At 39.1% G+C, this 26,904-nt stretch overlaps 1 protein-coding gene across 5 annotated transcripts in view; it reads right to left on the reverse strand.

Annotated features, from left to right (window-relative positions):
- Positions 1–15,029, reverse strand: part of FRYL (FRY like transcription coactivator) — a 236,325-nt gene extending 221,296 nt beyond the window's left edge. For all 5 annotated transcript variants that reach the window (XM_063107741.1, XM_063107739.1, XM_063107740.1 and 2 more), the window contains exon 1: positions 14,893–15,029. The gene's annotated coding sequence lies outside the window, so the exon portion shown is untranslated. The remainder of the gene's footprint in view (positions 1–14,892) is intronic.
- Positions 15,030–26,904: the final 11,875 nt, after the last annotated feature.

Raw genomic sequence — 26,904 nt, forward strand, 5'->3', positions numbered from 1 at the left:
CATAAAAACAAAGCATCAAAGACTTCATTAAAGTTAGCAGAACAGAAGGAATATTTACAACCTCGTCAGTATAAAAGGTACAAGTTGGTAGGGAGAGAGAAGAAGATTTCAATTCTGAATCCATCAGAAGACTAGAAATCTCCTCTGAACATATTTCACTGACTCATTTGACTCATTTTTTAACAGTGTTTATTGAAATATAATTCACATATCATAAAATTCAATTTATTCATTTTTAATTGGGTAAGAGTTCTTTGCACATTCTAGATACAAGTCCCTTATTAGATTTGACTTGCAAATATTTTCTGTTATTTTGTGGGTTGTCTTCTCACTTTCCTGATAGTGTCCTCTGAAACATAAGTTTCTTATTTTTATGAAATCCAATTTATATATTTAATCTTTTGTTGGTTGTGCTTTTGGTGTCTTATTTAAGAAGGCTTTCCCTAACTCAATGCCACTAAGATTTACTCATATATTCTTCTAAGAATTTTATACTTTTAAGTCTTACGTTTATGTCTATGATCCATTTTTAGTTAATTTTTGTGCATGGTGTGAAGATGGGGTTCAAATTCACTCTTCTCCATGTGGAAATCCAGTTGTCTCAACATCATTTGTTGAAAAGACTATTCTTTCCCTCATTGAATTGTCTTGGCACACTTGTCAAAAAAAAAAAAAAGCAAAAAAAGCAACAGACCATAAATCTAAGGTTATTTCTAGACTTTCAATACTATTTAATTGACCTATATCTACCACACTTTTTAAAATTAAATTAAAATCTACATAAAAACAGCCATTTTAAAGTTTACAATCCAATGGCACTTAGTACATTCACTGTTTTGCAACCAACACCTCCATCTAGTTCCAAAATATTTTTATCACCCCAAAAGGAAACCCTGTATCCATATTAAGCAGTCACCATTCCCCATGTTCCTGGCAACTACTCATCTGATTTATGTCTATGGATTTATCTGTTCTGGATATTTCATAACAATGGAATCATACAATATTTAATTTTTTATGGTTCATAGACTTTATCACATATGTCAATACTTCATTTTTATGGTCGAATAATATTTCGTTGGATATACCACATTTTGGTTATATATACATCAGCTGATGGACATTTAGGTTGTTTCTAAATTTTGGCTAATGTAAATAGTGCTGCTATGAACATTGACGTACAAGTATTTGTTTGAATACCTGTTTTCAATTCTTTGGGGTACATACCTAGATGTAGAATATCTGGGTCATGTGGTAATTCCATGTTTAACTGTTTGAAGAATGACCAAACTGATTTCCACATCAACTGCACCATTCAACATTCCCTTAAGCAATCTATGAGGGTTCCAATATCTCTGTACCCTTGGCACCCGAGACAACACTGGCCCGCAATGTCTCTGTACCCTTGTCAACACTTGTTATTTTCTGTCTTCTGACTCATTTTCAAATGTGACATCCAGAACTCAACGCAATACTCTGGGTGTAGTACTATGTACAGTATTGTGTACAGTGCAGAATAATGTAAGACATCCTCCCTCCTCTGAACCTTCTCCTCCTATTAGTCAGACTATGATTCTATGAAGGCTTCTATAGTAGTCACATTGCATTTTATATCCATACTGAAATTATTACAGTAATTAAAATATCAAAGCCGTTTGTATTCAACCACTTTTCCTTCACCCCTATAATTTTGCAGCTGGATTATGAACCCATGTATAGAAGTTCATATCGATTACATTAAAAAATGTAATCAGAGTTGATGTTTTTAAGCACATAAAACACAATGACCTCAGATTAGATCATATTAGGGGTTCAAAACATATTTTGAGATTTTCATACCAACATTAAAACCTAATACAATAAAAAAAGCAATATTTTGCACTCAAGGCAACATAGGAAATTAAGAGATCTCATGTGTTCTACTTGAGATTATTAAGACAAATGTATCATCAATTTACTGTAACTTAAGTTTATAATTGTTTTTAACTCTGCAATTCTTTCTCAACCATAAAAAGATCAATAGGAAAAAAATGTCTTCCCCATGTATTTACAAAAATACGATTTAACTGGTAAACTTCTGTGTTTCTAATAATGTAGATTATTTTATTGAAATCAATTTCCCTGATTCATTTAAGAGCATATTCCTAGATCAAATATCTCTTTTACAAAGACCTCAGAGATTGTTCTAGCCTAAAATGACCTCTCTCTACTTTGCCCTTCCGTGATACTTACTACCTACTACTGTCTCTACCTTTCAGTCGTCTGATGCTTGGTATTCATCGCTTGTTAACACATAATTTACTAGTTGTCTACAAAAGGATCCTTCAGAGAAGGGACTCCTCATTCCTTTCTGACTTCATCACAACCAACATAGTGCTCATGAAAGGTACACACTCAAATATATGTGATATAAATTACTACAATAAACCTACAGAATTGGGCCGAGCCCGTGGCGCACTTGGTAGAGTGCTGCGCTGGCAGCGCGGCGACGCTCCCGCCACGGGTTCGGATCCTATATAGGACTGACCGGTGCACTCACTGGCTGAGTGCCGGTCACGAAAAAACGACAAAAAAAAATAAAAATAAAAAAATAAAAAATAAAAAAAAAACCTACAGAATTAAAATGAAGGTGAAAATTGTATGCTAACTCTGAAGACATTTAAGGTTGTCTGGTTAATCAGGGTGATTATAGTGTAGTAACTAAAAGAAAAAGTAGGGTCAAGCAGAGGATTCCCCAAAATAAGGTATCTCTGCAAATTTCAAGGTAGTGAGAAAGACACAGAAAAGAAATGAAGATATGGGAGGTGAAGGAAAATGTGGAAGGAATGGGATTCTGTTGCTCAAATGAAGAGAAGAGGAAGGAAAACAAGATGTGCTGAAGTAGACAAAGGTTAAATTCATCAGGTTGTATTGAAAGAAAAAGAAAATGTTTATTTAGATCCTAATATATTTTAAGTAAGCACTATATCAGTTTCCTATTGCTGCTACAACAAATTACCACAAATTTAGTGGCTTACAACAACATAAATTTAGTATCTCACAGTTCTAGAGGTCAGAAGTCCAAAATGAGGGCTAGCCGGTTAGCTCAGTTGGTTAGAGCAGGGTATAACACCACCGAGGTCAAGGGTTTGGATCCCTGTACCCGCCAGCCACCAAAAAAAACCCCACACACCAAAAAATTGGTTCTCACTGGGCTAAAACCAAGGTGTTGGCCGAGCTGTACTCCTTTCTGAAAGTTCCAAGGAAAATCCATTTTCTTGCCTTTATCAGTTTACAGAGGCTGCCCACATTCCTTGGCTCATACCTCCTTCCATCATCAAAGCCAGCAACAGCCAGTGTCCTTCTCATGATGCCATCTGATTGGTTCTGATTCTTCTGCCTCCTGCTTCCACTTTTAAGGACGTCTGTGATTTCAGTGGGCCCAGCTGATAATTCTGGATAAACTTCCTAATCTTAAAGTCAGATGATTAGCAACTTTAACTCCATCTGATACCTTAATTCCCTTCAGCCATATAACATAACATTCACAGATTCCAGGGATTAGGATGTGGACATCTCCGGAGGGCTATGATTCTGCCTACCACAGCACTATGCTTGTTATGTGCTTCATTTACATCTTCTTATTTAATCCTCACAACAACTCTGAGAGAAATTACTTTTTACTCATTTTAGACATGAGGAATCTGAGGCTATCCATGGCACTTTTAAACTTAACACAAAGTGCCAGGCTTACAGGAGATACAATTATAAATGTTTGTGGAACTGCACCAATAAAACCAAGATTCAGATAGCACAGCTTCCATCAGCCTATTTCTAAAACCCTCACTACTCTCTTTCTATTATTAATGTGTGTACATATGGGTTTTGGGGTCAGAGGAAATGAATAAAAAGTAAGACTTTCCTTGCCTCCTACTCCAACCACAACCACCTTTCTCCTTCCGTCTCTTTATATTTGAGATCTCTGTGCATACTTTTGTTTAAAGAAAAGGTTTTTAAATTTCTACTTTATACCACACTTTACATTCCATTTAGGCTTTGGTGTATAAGAGGCCATATGTTCAGAAACAAGGCTAAAATTATGTGAAAAGGTGACATATCAGATGTGAATGTCCAACACATTTATATATGTGGGGCCCAATGTGATCGTATTAGGAGGTGCAGCCTTTGGGAGATAATTAGGTCATGAGGGTAGAGCCCTAATGAATGGTATTCATGCCCTTATCTGAGGAAGCAAGAGAGCTAGCTAGCTCTTTTTCAGCCAAGTGAGTATACAACGAAAAGTCCAAAGTCTGCAACCCAGAAGAAAGCCCTTACCTGAACCTGACCATGTTGGTATGCTGATCTCAGACTTCTAGCCTCCAAAACTATGAGAAATAAATTTCTGTTGTTTATAAACCATCCCGTCTGTCTACGGTACTTTGTTATAGCAGCCCAAACTAAGACATTCCCCAAAGTGTAATATATTTGGTTTAGAGATTATAAACATTTTAATATGTCTCGACATACACAGCCCATTATTTTGCAGAATCCCATCAACCATATGTGAATGTGTTCTTTAAAAAAACAAAATAATAAGATTAATGGGGTAATATAATTGACATCCAGGTATCCCTGCTCACCTAATAATGAAATCTTATGATGTTTCTTGGCCCATCCCCAAACACTTCAGTAATAATAAATTTCCTTTTAGACATCCCTAATAAAAAGGCTACAGACACAGGATGGAGATCAGGGAGGGGGTCTGTGATTGATGGCAGAAGCCTCAGTGTTAAAATAATTGGCAAATGTCTTGATTTAACTTATACCTCTAGAGCAGCCATTTTTAATCTTTTATGGAACATGGCCCATGTTCTGAGAATCTGATAAAAACTATGGACATACATCTCACTAGAAAAATGCGCATGAACACAACCTCAAAACTTTTCATGCAACTTATTTTATTGCATTTTAAATTGATTGCCATCACAGACCATATAAAACTAGTCTTTGCAAGGATTTTTTAATGTCTCATTTTTAGTTTTGTGCCAAAATTTGCTAAACCCAGGAATAAAATCCAAAGTATGCAATAACACAAACCAAACTTCAATTATTTTCAACAAATAGATACCAAAGTCATGATGACTGTGACTCTATGACCTCTGGTGCCAAAGCATGATTCTAGGAGTAAACCCACCTTTTACACCATTCTTCACAGAGAGCTGGGGAAAACATAGGTGCTAAACAGAGACAAGGCTAAGGTCCCACAAGGGAAAAATTATGTCAACTGAACTTAATCAGCGTTTCCCAAAACAATAACATTTTGTATGTGTATATATTTGTAAAGAGAAAAGGTATAGTTTCAGAAACTGAGAGATTTAAGATAAATTTAAATACTTGGGGGTAAATAAATCACACGAGACCTATTATGTTCCTACTACTTAATTACTCGAAATGTATTAAATTCAAAGTGGAGTACAGGCACCCCTCAAAGGCAGGGTGATCAAGCCACTATAGCGAAAAGGAAATATGAAAAGATTACACAAATTTGTTATCTTAAATTTAAAATTTGAGCTTTACTAAGGCCATAGCTAACATCATACTAAACAGTGAAAAGCTAAAAGCTTTTTCTCTAGAGCAGGAACAAAACGAGGGTGCTTACTCTCCTCATTTCTATTCAACATAGTGCTCAAAGTCCTAGCCAGAGCAATTATGCAAGAAAAAGAAACAAAAGGCATCCAAATTGAAAAGGCAGAAGTAAAGCTGTCTCTGCTTGAAGATGACATAATCTCATATTTAGAAAACCCTAAAGACTCCACTGAAAACAGTTAAACTAGTCAACAAATTCAGTAAGGCCGCAGGATTTTAAAAAATCAACATACAAAAAACCAGTTGTGTTTCTACACAGTAACAACAAACTATCTGAAAAAGAAATTAGAAAACAATTTCATTTACAGTAACATAAGAAAGAATAAAATATTTAGGAATACATTTAACCAAGGAGGTGAAAGATCTCTACACGGAAACTATAAAACACCGATGAAAGAAAATGAAGATGACACAGAAAAATGGAAAGATATCCCATGTTCATGAATTAGAAGAATTAATATTGTTAAATTTTTCATACTACCAAAGCAATTTACAGATCCAGTACAATCCCTAACAAAATTTCAATGGTATTTTTCACAGAAATAAAAAAAAAATCCCAAAATTCACCTGGAACCACAAAAGGCCCCAAATAGTAAAGCAATTTTAAGAAGAATAAAGCTGGAGTCATCACACTTCCTGATTTCAAATTATATAACAAAAGTATATGATATTGGCATAAAAACAGATGTAGACAATTGAACAGAAAAAAGAGCCCAGAAATAAAGCCACAAATATATGATCAACTAATTTTCAACAAAGCCATCAAGAATACACAATAGGGAAAGAACAGTCTCTTTAATAATGGTTTGGAAAAACCACATGCAACAAAATGAAACTGGACGCTTATATTATACCACACATGAAAATCAACTCAAAATGGATTAAAAACTTAAATATAAGACCTGAAACTGGAAAACTTCCAGAAGAAAACATAGGGGAAAAACTCCGTGACACTGGTCTTCAAAATGATTTTTTGGATTTGACACCAAAAGCACAGGCAACAAAAGCAAAACTAAAGAAGCAGGACTACATCAAGCTAATAAGTTTCTGCACAGCAAAGGAAACAACAAAATGAAACGCCAAACCATGGATTGGGAGAAAATACTTGCGAATCATACTCATATATCCAAAGATAGGTGAATTTCCAAAATATATACGGAACTCATACAACTCAATAGCAAAAAAACAAATAACCCAACTTAAAAATGGAGAAAAAATCAGCATAGATATTTTCCAAAGAAGACATGCAAATGGCCAACAGGCATATGAAAAGGTGCTCAACATCACTAATCATCAGGGAAATGCAAATTAAAACCACAAGATATCATCTCACACTTGTTAGGATGGCTATTATATAAAAACAAAAGATGACAAGTATTGGTGAAGATGTAGAAAAAAGGGAAACTTTGCATACTGTTGGTGGTAATATAAATTGTTACAGCCATTATGGAAAACAGAATGATGGTTCCTCAAAAAATTAAAAATAGAACTTCCATATGATCCAAAAAAATTAAAATAAATAAATAAATTTTTTTAAAAGAAGAACTACCATATAATCCAGCAATCCCCATTTTGGGTATACATCCAAAGGAAATAAAATCACTGTCTCAAGGAGGTATCTGCACTCTCATGTTCACTGCAGCCAAGATGTGGAAACAACCTAAGCATCTGCCAACAGATGAAAGGATAACTTCCAGTGCAGCCACTGTTGTTTTTAACACAGGAGGGTTTGGTTTATAAGGAGCGGCATGTGGGGCCCATAACCTCTGTTCCCTGAAAAGCTGCAGAGAGGCCCATGCTCTTGAGACTATTACCTTTCCCCAAGATGGGAATAAAAGAGGCCAGATGATGACAGCTGTGTCCTTAATAGCTAAGGCCCAGGAATCAGTGAGTTTTGAAGACATGGCCATGTTCTTCACTAAGAGGAATGTGCAGGCCTGATGACGACTCAGAGGGCCTTGCACAGGGATGTGAGGCTGGAGAAGGAAGGGACTGTGGCCTTCCTAGCATCACTCACTTCCAACCAGCTCTGATGTCTCAGCTGCAGCAAGGCAAAGAGCCACTGCTCACCCTGCCACAGGTAGCCCTAAGTAGGAGAGGCCAAACAGCAGGACTCACAGGATACATCTCAAAACCAGGAAGATTTACCTACTTAGCTAAAATAATATCACATACAATAAAATGTAGAAATTCCTCAAAATCATCAGTGCTGAGAAGACAGGGCAAAGGCTTAATTCTTTACCTTTAAATTCCACTTTTCAAAGTGAGGAGTTGATTTAAGAGCCACCTTAAATGAGGCCAAATGAGCATTTTATTTTTCTGCAAACTCATGGATTTCCATATATTTAATGTTTTTCAATTCATTAAAATTATTCATTTTGATGTTAAAATACAGATTAATGAATAAAGAAAGGTCAAGGGATCAGATCCCTGTACTGCCCAGCACTTCCTCCCCCCCGCCCCCCCAAAAAATGGAAGTCCTGCCATCTGCCACTTGGGACAACATGCATGCACCTGGAGGATATTATGCTAAGTGAAATAAACCAGACTGACAAATATTGCATGATCTCACTAATGTGTGGAATCTAATATTTAAAAAGTCAAACTCATAGTAACAGAGAATAGGATGGTGGTTGCCAGGGGCTGGGGGATGAGGGAAAGGTGGAGATATTAGTGAAAGGGTACAAACTTTCAGTTATAAGATGATTATGTTCTGGAAACCTAATGTTCACCATGGTGACTATAGTTATTAATAATATATTGTATACTTGAAATTTTCTAAAAGAATAGATCTCAAGTATTCTCGTCAAAAAAAAAAAAAAGATAACTATGGGAAGTAACAGGTATGTTAATTACCTTGATTTCACAATGTACATGTACACCAAATCATCACACTGTACACCTTAAATACATAGTTTTTGTCAGTCATACCTCAATGAAACTGAAAAAACTAAAATAAAATTTCAGTTTTATCAATGATTAATATGTGAGACTGACACATCAGTCCCTGCATCAAGCTGCTTCAGTCTTGTGGCATTTATGTGAAGTATGCTGCATACCACAGGCTGGCTTACTGAACCTCCATTCTACAAGACTGGAAAGCTAAAACTACATCTTCTAGACTTCCTCATAGTTTGGGTACTAGATATTAATTAGATTCCACCAACTAAAGGTATTCATGGGCAATTTGAAAGGCACCTTTGTAGTTGGGGAGGGGGGAGGCAAGCACAGTTGTGGAAATGTGAGATTTCTATAGCATCATTACAGAGTCCACTCTCCAGCTTCTTGGGTGTTGAGAAGCAGAGTGGTAATGGCAGCAGCAGCAGAGCCTTCTTGATCTAACCTCCTAATCCTGGATCACAGCCATGGGTCCATCCTCCAGTTTCTGGAGCAACCGAGAGCAAGCACAGTGGAACCACCAAACTAATATTTTTTTTTTTACCAGTATCGTATACAGCATAATCTATCTTAAGTCTTAAAACAGAAAACAAAACCACAAGTTGTACTTAAATTATCTTTCCAGCGTTCTTTAGTATTGAACTAAATTAAATCACATCTAAAGGTTACCATGAAACAGAGATACCAAAAAACAAAAGAACAAAATAAGGAATCCAGAGAGTTGAAATATTACACTGAAATCTATTCATGCAACAAAGTATACATGCAAACATTTTACAACCTACAAAAATGAGGCTGCATTGCAGTAAGCGAACAAACTGACGTTCCTTTTTCACCAAGTTTCAGACAGCTTTAAAAAAACAACACTTTAACCTCTCTGAAGTCTGGGTGCTCTGAAATAGAGATGTATCTTACAGTTGTGATCCAACAGCAGGATGTACTAGGTGAAAACTTTGTTTGACACCTCCTGGAAAGATCAAGAAAGCACCAGCATCAAAGTGTCTTAGGTTTGATCAGAAATGGTCAAAATAATCTTTAAAAGACAAAGAAATGATCAGAAGCCTATAAAAGTACAATCAACAGAGATAATTACAGAAAATTCTCAAAAAATAAACTCCATCCTTATACCATAAAAGATGGCATATATAAAGTACTTATCACATTACTTAGTAAGCAGTTAATAAATTTAGATACTGTTATTACAAGATGGAAAATAAGGATTAGTAGAGCTGATGAAAATATCTACAAAGGTACTTCAAAAAGTTTGTGGAAAAATAGAATTGAAAGATAATAGAATCTTTCCATGAACTCTCTGAAGTACCCTTATATGATCACAGTGATCAGACAATCCGTAAGCACTTACTAAGGGCCTATCAAGTCACTGGTAACGTGCATGGGCAAATCAAGTCCGTCATGATCAACCTATAAGCACTCTTCTTGATCAAATAAATACTACATTTTGAAACAATAAAGGATAAATATCACATCAGCAATTACTAGAACTTACTAAGTTCTTTTAACTTCTTTTAAAGGACTGCCCTTTATTCAAGTATAGTCTTCAGAACTTGAGACATAAACTGTTTACTTGAAGAGTCACCAAATTATTAAAAGAGTATAGAAAAGTATCACCAATATGAGTCTAATGATTTTCATGGGGGGGGGAGATTTCTTTTCTTATTATTCTCTTATTATTTCTTAGGTAGAATAAGGATTTAGATAAATTTCCTCTTAAAGAAAATCTTTCTAAACTTGTAGCTGCACAAGTCATGGAAGGTCCCACTTGGATCTACTCCTAGGTTTATACACACTGAGTAGGACCAAGTTACACAAGAATGCACATGTATTAAAATGTTATTTTCCAATTATATGAAATGGCTGGCTGGTTAGCTCAACTGGTTAGAGTGCAGCCTTATAACTCCAATTATATGAAATGTCCAGAAGAGGCAAATTTATAAAGATGGAATGTAGACCAGTGGTTGCCTATGGCTAGGGGGTGGGATGGTGATGGAGTGATGAAAAAATTCTATAGTTGACTGTGCTAATGGTGCGCAACTCTAGAATATACTAAAAACCACTGAATTGTACATTTTAAATAGGTGAATTGTATAGTATGTAAATCATACTTCAATAAAGCTGTTCTTTTAAAAATTTAACTCTTCACAAAACTAATCAAAATTGCTGTATTGTGGCCAAACTCCATAGGACCTACCCCTCTGTCAGATATTTTTCCTAGTCTGGTTGACCCTAACATTGACAGTCCTCCATAGTCTCTTTCTTAGCAATCCAATTCTTTCCCCACAAATATAAAGACTGAGTGAGGCTGGGGGTTGGGGGTTGTTCATTTTGTAAAAGTTAAAAATATTTCATTCTGAATTTTAATCCAAGTTATTTTATTCAAAATAATTATTTTCATAACCAAAAAAATCCTGGTAAAGGCATCTATTTTTTATAAATTTTTAGCTTAATAGAATGTATTGCTATACCAGCAAAACATGAATGATGAATTATTCTAGGATATAGATGTAGTCTCATCACAGAGTTCTTTGAAATGGATGATTCCTGCAAAGTATAAAGACATCTATATTTACAGAATTTCAGAAACATTCTGCCGCACAGGGGTTGCAATGTTTGCAATCCCAAAAAACAATGCCAGGGCTCACAGGTTTAATTCAACAAGCTCCAAGTACCCTAACCCACCTCCTGTGGGAGACCAGATTTGTTTGCTAGGAAACTTTAGGAGAGGTTATGTAGAACAATAAACAACTGAATGTATAGTAAGTTCACCTAAGGGTGCATTTCATTTAAGCTACCCTTAATCCAGGTACTCCATTCTGCACTTGTCTTTTTAAGATTCTTGCTCACAGGAGCTCATAACTTGTAAAGACAGACTTAATGTCCCTAGAAATGAGAAGAATTAAGAAATGAGAAGAAATTATACTTAAAGTGTGTGTTTTAGGGGAAAGGCACGTAAAAAAGCATACAAGTTTTTATGGATTTTTGAAAAGATTATGAAGTCTACATGTTGAACACATGCTCATATTAAAATATGGATATGAAAGAAATGTATAACTTAGAAATTGAGTGTCCCATAGCACTGCCCTTATCACATTGTAACTATTGTTAATTTTTATTCTTCTAGTTTTTTTTCCTTCTTTACCTTCAGAAAGGGCTGTCCCAACTATCTACCAATACTCAAAAATTCTAATTAGTAAGTTATGTTTACTGGGAATGGAGAAAGGTAACCATTTTTATACAGTTATTTATTATTAATTTCAGTAATTCAGGCTCCTTTTACTTTTCTTACGATACAAGGCTGCCACCAGTATGTCTGTGTTCAGGTTTATAGAAAAGGTGACATTTGAGCTGTGCCAGATGGATGATCTCTCTCACTAGGTAACAACAGTTGAAAATAAGAGCACTCATTCTGTCCCCCACAAAATATCTTATGGATTACTTGAAGTAAAGAACATATACCCAGTCCACCCCCAAAAATCTACTAGAGTCATGAAAACTTTTCCATCTCGCCTGGGTTTCTTCTACCACTCCAGCATTCCTTTACCATTTTGGCATGAATCCTGTGTAACTGTTATTTTGCACTTGTTACTGCACTGAGATACCCACTATCTTTTTCCTAAGAACAGTAATTTTGCATCTTCCCATCAAACTGTATACATTTGAGAGCAAGACTGTCATCTACTTCTATTTATCTTCCCATAATATTCCTTAAATAAATGGGTACTCAACAGAAGTTGCTGATAGATTAAACCTAGTTCTAATAGTTGCAATAATTAGCTATCACTATCACAAAAGACGTCTGTGGGACAGATATTATAAACAATTACATCACTATTTTGTCCACAGCAGATAGATCATCTATATTAATATGCCTTCCCCCAACAATGAGCCAATTGTTGTTCCTTGGTGTAACTTGTTTAGAAAGGTGTTTATTCTTAAAAAATCTCAAGCAGTCTTTATAGAAATTACCTTTTTCTGTCACAAAAACCTAAGATAACATATTCATCGGGCATGAGAAAGGTACTAGGTGACTCAGTGAATGTGCACAGAAATGAGAAACAGTCCTAGCTCCCAAGAATCTCAAGACAGTTCACAACTTTAAAAATGTCTCAACATGTACATAGAAAAACAATCAATGTGTTTAAAACAATTTGGAAAGCACACAGGAAAAAAATGTGTTTTCCAGGACATATTGCCTATGTATTTCAAAGACAATTCCTTCTGAACATTTTCTTTACATGTGTGCTTTTAAAAATTCAAAAATTCTCTCCTCTATTATTTAAATAAGCTGGTAAATAAGTAAACAAAGACAGAAATTTGGACATTTGGTTTTCTACTTTCTACTATGAGATGGAAACGAAGGTTATGCCTAGAAGAGGATCCAAAAAAAGGAGAAATATTAGGTGTAACAATGTCAGATACCATCAAGATTAATACAAAATATGTTTTTGTGTGTCTTCACTTCCTAAATTCTGTGGGAAGAACAGAATTATTTTTCAAACATTATTATCTGAAACTGGCTTTCAGCTTCCCAAATACAGTTTCCCAAATATTGTTGTTACTGATGAGCCTGTGAACTTAAACAATGTTCCACATCACCCAGAAGTTACTAGAGAGTGAGTTAATCAATGAACACATTAAAAAGTTGTTAGTATTGCTTTAACCCCTCCACCTCCACCCACCCTCTCCCTGACAGGGCCAGGTGTTCCAACAAAATTCACTCTTCCAGAGAAATAATTTTACAAAATAACTCAGAGTGAAAAAAAAAGACAGGATGGAATGCTATTTTTTGATAACGAGTAGCAAAAAAATAAATAAATAAATAAGACTACATTATAACACACCCACTGCTACTTTGTTTATAACTTGCACATGCAAGTACTCTACAGTATTGCACAAGAAACTGTCAAAAATGAATGCTTATGAAAACATTCTTTTCTATATAAGGCCTCTAACAAGGGATGTGCTGATCCTACCCATGATTTCTTTAACAAGTATTGACAGGTAAAGCATAGTGATAATGCTCAAGATGAAAAGACCTCTTGTTTTATCAAAGTTGCTGTTACTAATTATGTGTATAAGTTCAGTAGTAGAAATCAACTTTACAGAAGATATCTGCTGGTCAGAACAGCATTCTATAAAACCAACTTTATTTCCATCGCAAGTCTATTTTCTTCCTAATCCTATAGACCCTGGCAACCTGTTTTGTTGTGGGTTTTTTCCCTACCCTTCCGAAAGGGCGTTAGCCAGTGAATCAAGGTAATACTTTCCACGGGTCAAAGGTCAGGGCAAACCGTTTCAAATCTTGGCCTGGGGGAGTTTAATTCTCCCATATAATTGCAAATCCACAGGAAATGCGGTTTTAGGTGGCGAGGAACGAAACTGAGATGGTAGGGAAGACGAAGAGCAATCAAAAACCAATTCGCCCTAGAAATCAACCTCTCCAGAACGCAGGATACGGGGCCATGCCCAAAGAACCTGCCACCCGGAAGCAACAACTTCCATCAAACGGCAAAGAAAAGTTGCAAGGAAGAGCTCAGACGCCCAGGCAGCCAGCGCCGGTGCCGACACTGAGAGCAGCAAAGACACTCTGCAGGCCCGGCCGGCCTCCGGGCCGGGGCTGCGGCGTCCCTGGGGCCCACCCCGGTTCCGGAAGGCTCCAGGGCCGGGGGTGCGCGGCCAGCCCCGGGCGGCGCAGGCACCGCGCCCGCGCCCGCACCCCTTCCCACGACCGACCGCGAGCAGTGGGCGGAGTAGACAGCAAAGGAAAAGGCGGACAATGCCGGGCCGGGCTGGAGCGCTCCGCGGGTCCCCGCCGCCCCTTCCCGCCTGGGGCTGCCAGCCGCCCGCTAAGTTTGGTCCTCAGCCCTCCTTTCACAGCCAGGCGGCTGAGCCGCGGCCGCCGATTATCCTCCACCTCTCCACCACCGCCGCCTACGTCCCCGCGGGGCGGCTCCCGCGAGTCCGCGAGGAGGCGGCGCGCAAGCGGAGCGGGGCGCGCGAGCAGACGGAGGCGCGCGCGAGTGCAGCCGGGCGCGCGAGGAGAGCCAGGCACGGGAGGGGAAGGGGGCGCGCGGCGCTCCCCGAGGACCGGCCGTCGCTCCGGAGGGCTTTCGGTTGAGTCGGAGGCTGCGCCGCGGTTTAGTATCCGTTATGAGTCTCGGCCCGGGCGGCACAGCGTGCCAGCCATCCCGGCCCGCCTACCCTCGGCTCCCACCAGGAAGGGCAGCGGGCGAGGGCCGGCGACCCCGTCTCCTGCCGGGGCTGTGGCCGCCAGGCGACGGGCATCCCGACGCCAGCCTCTGGGCAGGAAGAGAAAGTGAAATGAAGTGCCTTTCCCCAGGCAACACCTACCCGTCCCCAGTCCAAGTGCAGCTGCCCAAGCTCCTCTGGCGCCGCCGGTCCCCGCCCTCGGGCCCCAGGCTCCGCTCTCCTGACAATGGCGCGTCCCCTTTAAGGAATAATCCGATCGGAACCGATCTGTGGTTAAACCTCCCTCCGACTCTGATTTTAACCGGATTTCGCTCTCCCTCTCCCAGAGCCCGACGGGCACCCGGCGCTGCTGCGAGCTCTTCCCACCCCTTCCCTGCCCCGCCCACCCTCTCGCCTTCCTGATTGGCCAGAAACCCTACACCAGGAACAGCAGTCTTCGCCCCCCACTGGCCCGCCCAGCAGCCGCTCAGGGCTACCTCCACCCCCAGCCCGCCCCTGTCCTCGGGTTGGGCCTCCCTCTAATCACTCTCTGTGCTCTCCTCTAACGTTGCTTCGGAGAACTGGCAGTCAACGCTCACCCTCCCGCCTCCGGAAAGCGAACTTTATTTTTATTGGTAAAAAACATCTTCCTGTGCACCCGATTGGGTAAGGACGGAGCTAGTCTGCACGCCTCTTACCTTAATCGCTGCTTTTACGGGTTTGAGAACAGCCGCAAACGTTGGTGGGAGTCGAGGGCAGGTTGTCAGCCAGTATTGAGGAAAGTCGGAACGGGAGAAGAGAAAAGTTCCAAATCTTCTCCGGTGGAGCAATATATCCAGAGCTGGCACTGGGATCCTAGAAACCTCATCCTGTGGGCTAGTGATGGAGTGGTTAGATTGAGCTAGAACACCTGAAATTCTAGTGCTGACTCCTCCTGAGCTTTACCCAATAAGTTCTCACTCATTATCCACTCCACTCATACCGTTCATTCAACTGGCATTTCTCCACCCGGAAAAGCTTTACTAAAGGTATCTGCACACCTGGAGGTTTCCTTGTTTGTCTCGCAGTCCTTCGTTTGGGAAATCATTTAAAGCCTTTCCATTAGCGGTTTCGTTTAAGTCACGTCCTCTGTGTCGTTCTAGCGTTTGCACGAGAGCTAAGTTTTTGAAAAGATTGAATAGATGGGTCCCTCTCATGCCAACCTCGAAGTGTAGGACTTCCGTCCTTCTTGCTAGAACTGTAGGAAGGACAACCCAGGTTGAACACAAGCGGGCACCAGAAACTATTCCTTGAAAGACTGATGCGAGGCTGGCCCGGTGGCTCACTCGGGAGAGTGTGGTGCTGATAACACCAAGGCCACGGGTTCGGATCCTATATAGGGATGGCCAGTTCGCTCACTGGCTGAGTGTGGTACTGACAACACCAAGTCATGGGCTAAGATCCCCTTACCGGTCATCTTATTAAAAAAGAAAGAAAGACTGATGCGCCTCTCAGGAGAAAACGCGTCTCCCTATGGGGAGGAGGGAGTCTGGCACCAAAAGTTTGCCCTGCAGCAGAACCTCATGCACTGAAAAGAGGAAAGTACGCGGCATCCTACGGGGGTTTGCATTAGGTTTTCCCCAGTTTCTCACCGGAGCTCTAAGAGCCAAAAGAGTTGTTTCAACTAAAATTGACTACAGTTCCTGCTTTGGTACCCATTCAGGAATGTTAGGGGGAAATGGCTGTGTTCTCTACATTTCTGCCAATGAATTGAAACTTTGGACCTCAAGGGCTTTATAGTATATTTGCAGTGATACTCCAGTGAAATATATAGTGATGCCAAGAAGTGGCAGCACGCCGCAGCCTACCCTAGAAGGGAGTTTAGTGACAGAGGAGGGGAAATAAACAAGGTTGTCCACAGGACATTTTTCTCACCTCAGGTGAGAAGTTTCGTGGGGATACCCATAACATGAAAGAGCAGGAAAGAAAAGGGAATGTTGTAGGTGGTTTAGGTGTCTAGGTTACGTTTACATGGCTTTGCCTGTAAACTCCCTATTAAGTGCCTATAACTAAACCCCTATTTTCAGCCTATTCTGATTACATATGTATATATTTATGTGTATATATACAGTCATGCATCACTCATGAGAAATGTGTCATTAGGCGATTTTGTCATTGTGCGAAAGTGTATTACGAAAGGGAACAGCAATGAGTTTTCCTATTATCTACACTGGCCACTAGTTGCATGAGCGTGGGCCCTCTCATTATATTACTAAGTCTCTCTGCCTCACTTTACTCATCTCTTAAATGGGAATTAAGATAATAACACCCCCACAAAGTTATAAAAATTAAATTACAGGTAGGGATTGTGTCTGGCACTCAGCAAGCACTCAGTGAGTGTTAGCTAACTCTTATTAAGTATGTTTTGCTATGGGGATGGATGGAAATCATTTTAAAATGCAAGTATTGTGAAGTGGATAAATAACCCTTTCATTTGGGGTCAGACTTAATGTGTCAAATACTTGGCTTTCTATTTTGAAGGTCTGAGCTACCTTTGGGAGGGTCACCGCATAGTAAGCTATGCACTCCTCCTCAACATATTTTGCAGTAGGTTTGTTTACACCAGCATCACCACAAGCATGTGAGTAATAGGTTATGATATCACCTTATGATAGCTGCAGCATGACTAAGCGATAGGAATTTCTCACCTCCATTATAATATTATGGGACCACCATCCTATATGCAGTTCTACGTGGACCCAAATGTCCTTATCCAACACATGACTGTATTTATATATCTAAAACTGCAGCCAAGCTAAAATAATACTTCTGGTTTTCTCTTCATTTACTACTTTTAAGCTTTGAGACTACTTTTGGGTTCTAATATTCTACATTAAAATATAAAAAAAGAATAATCTGTATTTTAATATCTAGTATGATCTTCCAGAGATGAAGACATCCAGTATTTCAGGCATGTACATGCCTGCAGCTTTTATTCAAGATCTAGGTGGTGTTTCAAGTTGTTTCTAAAACACCTGCTTTATAATGTCTAGCTTATTGTTGCCCTGTTTTGTTATACCGGCACATTGGGCTTATAACTAGAGAAGGCAGTCTACAGTAATCTCTAGATTCTCTTCCTTACACTTAACCAACTATGCTGAGATCATCACCTTTCAAATATAATTTATGTTATTTTCTCTCTAAATAGTTCACAGTTGCCACAAAAGGATCATTTATCACTTTTCAGCCCACACACCCAGCTTCCTTGTATTCTTATTGGTATTTCACAGCAAGGAAGAATTTAGAAAATCTGCAAACCTGGACCTTACAATGTGCAGGTTATTCTTAAGAATGTTCAGAGTTACTGAGCACAGCCCCAATTCCAACCCTGGAGAACTTTACAATTTGCACTTTCCCATTCAGAGGAACTTTATCTCCCTGCCTTAGTTTCCCATCTCTAAGCCATTCTGTAAAAAGAAATATTCCCCATAACATGCCAATGCAACTAATGTTTTTAAAATCTTTGTATATAATATTTATTAAAGTCTTTTAAAGGGTGAGATACATTATGATCATTTATTCTCCCTGTTTATATATAAACTTGCTCCCTCAAAGAATTACCATAGCTTAGCCAGTAATTATTTTTCCTCCGAAAAATTATCTTACCATTTCTGTTGCAAATTATTTTCAGTTCACCACACGTTTATATAGTAGCTATTAGGTGCTGAGTTAAGAATAAAGAGAAAAATTATGAATATGTCTCCATTCTGCAGAGAATACATACAATGAACCTCCAAATTCCACCCATAAGCAGTACAGTTTTACCCTTGTTTCCTTCAAAGCTCATGGGTGGATACCATCAATTAACCAATGATTTTTCACAGTAAAATTAAGAAAAAATCCAGTTATTAGAAGCTGTCAACCAAAATCTATCCCCCCAGCCACTTATTAATATTAACAAGAATGAATTAATATAAGATAAAATAAGTTTGTAATAATTTGATTTTATAAAGAAACTTCAGAAAATATTTTTTGAGTCTGTCTAAAGGACTTGTCTGCCCAAGTCCTCCACCTGTATTTAAAAGTGCTTCTTTGTAAAATGAAAACTTATATTCATCGAGAATATCACTGAAAGATCTTTAGCTATCAGTAAAAAATTCAATTGTGTTCAGTATATTCTATTTGCTAAGGCATAAAGGAGATACCAATACATTTTTGGCAAGATTTCCAATTCTCTCCCACTTAAAACCTTTTAAGGATTTCTCTAGCACATACTGAATGTAGTTCAAATGCCTGGGCAAAACATCTAAGTCCCTATACAATCTGAATCCAGGCTACCTCTCAAATTTCTTCTCTGGCCACTCCCTCATCTGACACTTGAAACTCAATCAATATCAGCTATCATGTTCATTCAAGCCTCAGTGACTTTGGATATGTGGTTTCTTTTGGGTAGAATAGCCTTCCCCTCTTTGCTCACTGTATTAGTCTGTTTATGCTGCCTGTAACAAAATACCTGAAACTGGGTGATTTATAAAAAAAAAAAAACGACTTTTATTGCTTACAGTTTCTGAAGCTGGGAAGTCCAAGGTCCATTTGGTGGTGGTGACAGTTACCCAGGGGTCTCAAATTGCAAGATGGTGGAAGCAGAGAGAGCAGAGAGAGAAAGACAGACTCTCCTCTTCTTTTAAAGCCCTCACAACCATGCCCCTGACTACCATTTTTAATCCATGCACTACTGCAGGGTCCTACAGTCCAATCACCTCTTCAAGGCCCCACCTTTCAGTTACCATAATAGGATTTCTCACCCTGTTAACAGTCACAGTGAGGGCTAAGTTTCTAATACATAAAATTTGGGGGACAAAATTTAAGCTTATTGAGTTTTGGGGGGACATAATTCAATCCACTACACTCACCTAAGGACTCTCCTATATGTCCATCAAATCAATGGACCAGAGGTGTTAACCTCTATGTGACATCTTCTCTGATTGCACCCCCTTCTTTAACTTAATGACATAATTCATTGTGCTACTTCTCTACCACATATGAGGGTGCTTCAAAAAGCTCATGGAAAAATAGGATTAAAAGATTGCCACCACCTATCAAATCATTATCTCATTTTGGAAAAGATTTAATGAATTATCAAAAAAATGGGGAGATCTTTTGATCAGGAGTGGTGGGAAACAGTTACACGATCATACCACTGGCAAAGGAATATACCATCTGACTGATCTCCTTTGGGGGCTTCTGTCTGTTGATAGAGAGGCAGAAAAACAGAGGACAAAGGAAACCCTCTTTAATTAATCCTACCAACTAAGCAAAATGAATAGATCTCTTGTTTCAGCAACAGAAGCAAACTGTTAACAATTGAGAAAAGCCACCTGCAGTTGCTTTTGAACACAAGCTGCCCCAGAGCCGACAAATACTATTGTCTAACACAAGGGTCGGCAAACTTTTTCTCTAAAGGGCCAGATAGTAAATATTTTTGGCTTTGAGGGCCATATGGTCTCTGTGGCAACTACTCAAATCTGCTGCTGCAGCACAAAAGTGACCAAAAACAATATATAGATGAATATGCAGGGTTATTTATGTTCCAATAAAACTTATTTATGGATACCAAAATTGAATTACTTTTCATTTTCATGTGTCAAGAAATATTATTATTTTTATTTTTTTCTACCGTTTAAAAATGTAAAAACCATTCTTAGCTTGCTGGATATATAAAAGGAGTTGGTGGGATGGGTTTGATCTGTGAGCCATAGTGTGCTGCCTGCCCCCGATCTAAAAATTTAGTTCATTAAAAAGCAAAATTTTTTTGTTTGAGTACCTAGTATGTGTCAGGCACTATGCTAGACCTGGGACTATAATAGCTAATGAGATAAACATGGTCCCTGTCTTCATGGAGCTCATAGTATAATAGTCAAACAAATACATACTTAGAAACTGTAATAAATGGCGATAAAGAAAAAGTGCAAGGTATCTAAACTATGAATTGTAATCTAGAACAGAAGGTTAGGGAAGGCTTTTTTTCTTTTTTAACAAATGATTGAAAAAGGAATATGAATTGACATAGTGAAGTGGAGGGTGGGAAGGAGGAGATTATTTCAGATGGAACACATAGTGTGTATGGCACTTTCATGGCACTCAAAGATGGTCTGTGTGCCTGGAAAATACAAAGTGAAGGGGAGAGAGGCAAGTGGTGAAGTTGGAGAAATAGGTAAAAGCAAAAGCATTCAGGGCCTAATAGATCTTTTTTCAGAGTAGTAGAAACCATTGAAGGCTTTAAATCAAGGCCATGACATGGTCAGTTTTGCATTTTTAAAAGATCACTAGCTACAATGTGGAGAATGCATTGATGAGGGGCAAACATGGGCACTACAACAGTCAAAGGCCTCTAGACCCTCGGCTCTGGACACTAGACTCTAGACCCTAGAGCCAAACGCTACTACTTAACCTATGCTGGGCACTGTTCTTAATGCTCTACATGTACCAACTCATTGAAATTTCACGACAACCCCATGAGTAAGCACTATTATTTACCCTTCATAAAGGAGGAAACTTATCTACATGCCTCTAGTTTACAGAATTATGGGAGTTAATTGCAGGAGAAAAATCAGAATGAGGTTGTGCGGGGTGGGGCAGAAAGAAATGAAGGTATGTTCTATGAAACCATAGCCTTGGCTCAGACTCTAGTCTCTTTTCCAAGAAATTGTATTGTTTACTGGGAATGAAGCCTACATTCAACGAGATAGCTGCCTTGGGTATCTGCAGAAGCCCCGGTGATAGTATTCATTGCTACAAGAACATATCCTGTGCAATATCTGGGACATAGTTACCCTTAAAAAGTACCCTCTGTTTATCTAAAATTCAAATTTAAATGGGTGTTCTGTATTTTGTTTGGCAACTATAAGGAAATAAACACATTCCTTCCTATAAATCCTAGATGCCAGCTGGGAACACCTGGTCCCTTAAGATTTAGAAAATCAGACTCAATACCTTACCCAAGTCTAAAAAGCCCTCTAGAGGATCTTTGTGAATTACCAGGGCAGGAGTTGGGATGGAGGACTCAGTTTCACCTTCGCCTCCAGGCTCGTTCTCTCTCCTTCAAGACTCACTTCTTCCAATATGGAAAAAAACAACAAACATACATAAACATTGTTAGTGTGCTAGATTTCAGAAGAGAACTGGGAGTTGAAGGGAGATGTCCCATCAGGCACAGCCTTACAAGCAGCTCCAAGTAGTACTTTATATACAGTCACCCCTCCACATCCATGTGGTCTGCATCTGTGGATTCAACCAATCTTGGATAGAAAATATTTGGGGAAAAGAAAAAGGACGATTGTGTCTATACTGGACATGTACAGACTATTTTCCTTTCATTATTCCCTGCACAATACAGTATAACAACTATTTATTTATTTATAGCATTTACATTGTATTAGGTATTATAAGTAATCTAGAGATGATCTAAGGAATACAAGAAATGTGCCTAGGTTATACGTATATTAGTCTGTTTCTGTTGCTTATAACATAATACCTGAAACTGGATAATTTATAAAGAAATTAAATTTGTTTCTTACAGTTTTGGAGGCTGGGAAGTCCTTGGTCCAGGAGTGCATCTGGTGAGGGCCTTTGTCTTGGTGGGAACTCTACAGAGGCCCATGGCAACCAGGGTATCACATGCAAGAATGGCCTGAGCAAGACAGAGCTAACCTTCTCACTCAATTTCCTTATAAAGTCATCATAACCATGCCCATGACCACCCATTAAACCATTAGTGGATTAATCCATGTACAAGGGCACAGTCCTCCTGATTCAATCACCTCTCAAAGGCTCTACCTTTAAATACCAAAACTGGATTTCCCACCCTCAACGTTGTTACAATGGAGATCAAATTCCCAATATATGAACTTTTGGAGGACACATTCAAACCATAGCAATATGTAAATACTGCACTATTTTATATCAAGTACTTGAACATCCATGGATTTTGGTGTCTGCAGAGGGTTCTGGAACCAATCCCCCGTGTATACCTAGGGACGACTATACTCTCTTCTTCGGAGTCCTTTCAGCCACCTACGAGTACCACAAATGGTTTCTTGTGGGCCTCTGCCATGACCTCTGGGCCATGCTCACTCTGTTGACATGCCCTTTCCTCTCCTCTGTCTTCTCAATATTCTCTCAATAGCCAAGAATTTATCTCCTCCTATACAGTAAATTCCCAAACTAGGCAGTTTTGACTCCCTCTCTGAGGTTTTGTTGACATCTGACATCCAAGACCTCAAGGTCTCAATCATTTATTGAGGCATTCTTCCAAACAAAAACAGTTTGAAATTCTCCCTAAGAAGAACTCTAATGCCAGCAGTTAAGATGATAATACTTATCAAATTGTTGGAATGGTATCATTTTTTGCCAGCGTGAAGGAAAAAAGATATCTCTTTTAGTTATATCCAACGGAGCCCATTTTTATTAGTTACTTCATTGTTCTCTTGGGGCAAGTTCAGTTGCTTTTTGTCTGTGAATAGGTACATTAAAAGTTCAGGAAAAACCCTAAAGGGCAGCATTTTGGATTCTATTATAGATTCCAGACAAGCCTGTTTTTTTTTTTTTTTTTTTCCTGTCTTTAAGTCAAAATTCAAAATTAAAGCTGATTACTTTTGTCAAGGTAAAGAATAAAGATTTTGGTAAACATGCCATAATTTGTTATACCTGGAAGTGGAAGCATTACCTGATCATTTAGAAAAAATGAATGAAAGCTACTATCAGGTAAACTCCTTACGTAAGAGTGAGAAGGAAAGGGAAGGGAGGAAGCCATGAAAAAGTCTCTGTGGGACCAGAGCTTTGGCTCAGACCCTAGTCCATTCTCTTTCTCAAGGATTATCATCTAAACTAGCTTTACTTGCCTGACATTTTCCAGGTGGCTCCTAGATATTGCAAACACCACATAAAGGTATGCAGATGTAGTAATCTTGCTATACAATTAAAATAATAATAGCACAACATATATTTATGAATAATGCCTCTGCTCAAGTTCAAGTAGCAAAACAACATGCAATTGACTGGTCAGTTTTTTCTAGATATTTGCCATGCCAGAAATGGTTTAGCAGCTAGCTGCATATGGTAAAGTACCAACTAAAAAAACAAAATTCTCTTTCGGTAAACTATCCCTTTAACATAAAAAACAAATTCACAATAACTGAAAAATATACCAAATTGTCCTTCAAAGAGTCAGCTTGCCTTTAAGGAATCATGCTCCTTCACTCAACTGGTGAATCAATGTAAATCTTTATATGTGAGGGTTTTTTCTCCCCCTCAGGAAAATACTCGATTTGCATGCCTTGGTGCTTTGGCAGGTCACATTTTGCATAGACAAGTTTTACAAACCATATGTACATATTTGATGGCTGTTGTGAAATCCCACTCAAAACAATTCAGTATTTTAGATCTATTTATAGAAGTCCTGCTATGTGAACATTTTTAGCCACTGTGATGTCAGTCTGGTAATTTTCATGCAAGTAAGAAAACAATTTGTTCTAGCCTCCAAAATGGTACTGACATCAAAAGTGTCCTTTACATTAGAGAATTTGTGACTGAAGAACTTCTAGGAAAAGCAGTAAAATGGTGGCAATAGCAAGCCCTAAGTGGCAGTGCTAATGAGAAAGCAGTGACTTTGTGTGGCTAGTATAAGGAAGGCAGAAGTCATTGTTGAGTGATTATGAGGGAGAAAGTAGCCGGGCTTCAAGTTAATCTCTTTCCTAACATGAAGATTCTGACAACCTCAGAGAATCTGCGTTGCTGTGGTTGTTTTTTAAACGGCAATTACATTGCAGACCCTAGCCCATTTTTCTAGCACCATCTCCTACTATTCTATGATATTTTAATCAAATCGGTCCATATGCTATACCCAGATTCCTTCATTGCCCTTGCCTGCATCACAGAAAAAGTTCTCAGAAGAGTGGGGTCCAAGAAGGTTAACAAATAATTCAAGAAAGCAAAAAGAGTAACATTTCATCATGGTGGCATTGAGAGCAGCAGGAGAGATAGAGAAGTCTGGCTGTAGCCCTCAGGAATGGCCCTAAGAAACCTATATATGAATCTGAGGAGGGTGAGTATAAGACAGATAACAGAGTCCTTTCAGCTTATTCAATACTCATGAATAGACTGGCTAAGTGGGGCAAAAACTATTGTCAGTGCTTAGGGACTACGCTGAAGTGTCCTCAAGGAATTTGGAAATGAGAGAGATTTAAAGGTCATCTTGGAGTTCATGGTAAAGCCAACACATAATAAATCAGAGAATAGAAATCCAAAGTCACCATAAAGAGACAGAAAGGCTCCCAACCCTGCAAGACTTGTCTGAGAAGGATAAAATGTACCATTGTATCTAAAAAAACAAGAATGTTCATCAGAATGGGGATGGTAAGCCATAGAGGCAGAGAAATAGGAAAGTCACAGAAAACTGCTGGCAGCCTCCATCCAAGCCCTTACAGAGAAAAAATGCCTTGAGTGAAGGGGTCAACTTGTCAATCCTGTGGTAGGACTACTGTTATTGCATGTGTTCTACCTGTGCTAACTCACTGATGTCTTAAAACTACCATGCAGTATTGTGTTGGTAAACGTTCTTTTATTGCAAATGGCAGAAGCCAACACTGACCAGCTTCAGCAAGAAGGGGAGCTAAATTTATGAGAGAACAAAGGGATGTCTCAAGAAATGGAAAAGCCACTAAGCCTCTGAAATGCCTGGAACGGGGTGGCAGCAGTCACTGCCCCAGGGTCTCTCTACTGTGCCCATGATCTCAGTCTCTGCTCTTCTGGGCAAGTCTGCTTCATCCTCTTCTCCCTTTCTCTGCAGACTCAGCCTCAGATAAGTCTGGCAACACACGGGCAGGCATCATTGCTCCACAGCTGCAACCTCCAATCCCAAGTTTACATCACTTAATTCAAGCAAACAGACAAGACTGAGTAGGATTTCTGGGTCTAAATTGCAAATTCCTATGAAAGAGAATCTGATTGGCCCCACCTAAAAAAAGGAGTCCATCCCTCATTGATTTCTCTGTGGATAGTGGTGGAGGGTCACAATATAAAATCAGGGATACTACAGGCCCACATTTATAGAAGGAAGGAGGGAGAACGGTAAGGAAGGGGGTTTTTCTTAGAGGAAGTGAACCAGTGTGGCCTGTGAAGACATCCCAAAGGGTATCTATTTCAAGTAGGGACTATTACTATCCCCATTTTACAGATGAGGACATTAAGACATTCAGGGCTTAAGTAACTGTATTATTATTATTATTTTTTTTTTTTAAAAGATGACCGGTAAGGGGATCTTAACCCTTGACTTGGTGTTGTGAGCACCACGCTCAGCCAGTGAGTGAACCGGCCATCTGTATATGGGATCCGAACCCGGGGCCTTGGTGTTCTCAGCACCGCACTCTCCCGAGTGAGCCACGGGCCGGCCCGTAACTGTATTATTTTTTATTTATATTATTTTTTATTGTTGTATTTTTCTGTTTTTTTTTTTTTAAAGATGACTGGTAAGGGGATCTCAACCCTTGGCTTGGTGTTGTCAGCACCATGCTCAGCCAGTGAGCCAATTGGCCATCCCCATATAGGATCCGAACCTGTGGCCTTGGTGTTATCAGCACTGCACTCTCCCGAGTGAGCCACGGGCCGGCCTGTATTGTTATTTTTTATTGTTGTTTTCTTTAAAAAATTTTTCATCTGCAGTTGGTTGATTCCAAGGATGTGCAACCCAAGGATATGAAGGGCTAAGTAACTTGCCCAAGGTCACTGCTCTAGTCAGTGGCAGACTCCAGATCAGAAGTCAAGTCTGAGTCTTAATCACTGTGCTATAATGCATCTCCAGTCCCTGCTCACCAAGCACACATCTTATTTGATATGGTTTCTTATAAAAGTTTACCTATGGGCATGTACTGATTATATAGACTTCATATATTCCAATTCCTGTGATGATTATAGTTCTCGTGATGTACTAATACGTTGGCATTCTACTTCATACACCACTATTACAAGTTTGGGTAATGTCAGTCCAGTCCTAAGAAGTGGATCTGTTGTTAGTGTGTTGACAAAATTGGGTTTCAAAGCCTACAAGGTCTAGGCTGAGATCTTCAATGATGGCCACGATGGTTGTAAATTCCATCATCCAGGTAATGCATATTCCTAGGAGGTTTCTTACAGGACAAT

Source organism: Cynocephalus volans, chromosome 9, assembly GCF_027409185.1.
Source record: "Cynocephalus volans isolate mCynVol1 chromosome 9, mCynVol1.pri, whole genome shotgun sequence".
Lineage (NCBI taxonomy): Eukaryota > Metazoa > Chordata > Mammalia > Dermoptera > Cynocephalidae > Cynocephalus > Cynocephalus volans.